Source organism: Penaeus monodon, chromosome 13 (genome assembly GCF_015228065.2).
Source record: "Penaeus monodon isolate SGIC_2016 chromosome 13, NSTDA_Pmon_1, whole genome shotgun sequence".
NCBI lineage: Eukaryota > Metazoa > Arthropoda > Malacostraca > Decapoda > Penaeidae > Penaeus > Penaeus monodon.
In genome coordinates, this window is record NC_051398.1 from 36,968,151 (window position 1) to 36,970,650 (window position 2,500).

Below are 2,500 nucleotides of genomic sequence, written 5' to 3' on the forward strand. Positions count from 1 at the left end.
TATTGTAGGAGCCCTAATGATGGGCCCTACAAGAGGATGTAGATGGCGAACTCAGGGTGACAACCAGGTTGTCTTGACTCCTTTACTGAAGAGCAATGGTGGCGTGCGGCTGCTCCTAGGAGCGAGGTGTTGCTCTTTGGCTCCCCGCAGAGAGTCTGCCTGTCCTCTCGCTCAGTGGTGTAAGGATAGCTATAAGTCGCGTCTTTAGCATGAGACAATCGCTGATGAAGAAGGAAGTGTTACAGCAATACATAGCCCTTGCGAAGGGGAAACACAATGATATGTCTATTGTGACAGGAAAACCTGGATAAACAGGTAAAGCAATGGACATGCTTACATACATGTGTATATGAGTGGGGGGGATATATGCAAGTGACAATATATAAGATTATACAAGTTATGTAGAATATAACAAGAGATACATAGAATAACATTATCACACATTTTCAGTAGCATTATATATATGTGTATGTATGTATGTATATATGTGTGTGTGTACACACACACATACACATACACAAACAACCACACACACACACACACACACACACACACACACACACACACACACACACACACACACACACATATATATATATATATATATATATATATATATATATATATATAAATATATATATATATATATATATATATATATATATATATGTATGTATGTATGTATATGTATATATATATATATATATATAATATATATATATATATATATATATATGTATATTTATATATATATATACATATATATATATATATATATATATATATATATATATATATATATATATATATATATATATATATATATATGCACGCACACACAGTGACAGCTGGAATAGCAACATTATCAGCAAAGTCAAGATAGGTGACCTTGATATTGCCTATTGTTTCTCCACGGTGACTTTGGATAGTAGCTCTACCCATTATCCAGTCCATGAAAGTGTTGAAAAAGTTATGATGGAAAAACAAAGTCTTGCTTCACTCCCGAATTAACAGGGAAAAATCTCGCCGGGCCCTCACCACACTACAGAATCTCATAGAGAATGCTCTGAATCAAATACCGTGAGGTCAAAGTAGGTTGCAAGCAAACCCATGAAGGCATTCCACAAGGACATGAAATCCTAGTGTATGGTCGACTGTGGACTTGCCAGGAGTGAACGCAGATTGCTCCAGTCTCTGGTGTCTTAGTAGGTGGTCTTAGATATAATGAATGTGAGCGGGAATCTTGCCTGGTATGTTGAGCAGCGTGATATCACACTAGTTGCTGAAGACCTACCGATCCCCTTCCCCCTTCCAGAGAAGGATGATCACGCCCCTCGAAAGTTTTGGGAGAATGGTAATGGACTGCCAGATGGCGCCATAGGTAAACCGCCACCCTTTAATAATTCTGCAAGGCTGCTGCATATACCTGCTGCTTTGTCAACCTTCAGCATAGAGATCACCTCCCTAACCTCAATCAGGGTAAGAAGTTCTTCACTGATGGGTGGATCCAGCACAGGGATTATGACACCACTTGCATCCAAGCTGAAGGATCGACCTGATGTAACTGCTGAAAATACTCAACACAACATTCAAACACCCCGGTATGATCTGAGATGATCCCTCCGTCCACTGATCAAAGATAGCTGCAGCGAATATCCAGGCACACTCCTCCTCCCTTATTCTGGCCACAGTACCCATGTCACTATCCTATAATTAGTGATGCTGGTTGGTTTGCTGATACCAGGAGCCATAAATCCTTAATCTCTGGGATCTCTGAGTCTTGAAGAAGGCTATGATCACTACTTGAATGAATTGGAAACCACATTGAAGTCGTCCGGAACAATGTAATTACCTCTCTCGGGACAGTTGTCTGCCACAGACGTGAGTTTGGCATGGAACACTCCTTCACAATCAGTTTGCAGTCATCGGTAGAAGTGTACACAGCAATAAGAGACATTCAGCTTCAGTGCCATCATACGTTTACCAAATGGAGTAATCTTCACTACCCTAGGTTGGAATCGGTTGGGGATGGCTATGGCGATTTTACAAACTGTATATCAAAAGAGCGTAGAGATGCCAGTTGTCGATAGTCGGTTATTCAGATGTTTTATCGAAACCTGAATAATTAAATAATTAATGAGGTTAGAAACTTTTTTGAAGGCAAAGAATGAGGGCAGGTGTGTGTATATATACATATATATATATATATATATATATATATATATATATATATATATATATATATACATTTATATTTTTTATCTACAAATTTAAGCAGGGGCGTCATTTCAGGGGTGAACGAAGATAGCACAATTAGCTTTTTTTTTTTTTTTTTTTTTTTTTTGGGGGGGGGTTAAGTAACACTCAATAGACTATGAACAAAATCCTATTGGATTAATGATAGTCTATATTGACTAAATGTTATGGTGTATTTTAAATTTCTATATATATTTTTTTCTGGTATTCAAGATAATAATATAAATTTATTCATATGTTGCTG

The 2,500-nt window shown here is 37.4% G+C and overlaps 1 protein-coding gene across 1 annotated transcript in view; it reads left to right on the top strand.

The window, feature by feature from the left end:
* The window catches only part of LOC119580282 (carbohydrate sulfotransferase 11-like), a 12,835-nt gene that overhangs the window by 5,301 nt on the left and 5,034 nt on the right, over nt 1-2,500 (top strand). The window lies entirely within an intron of this gene.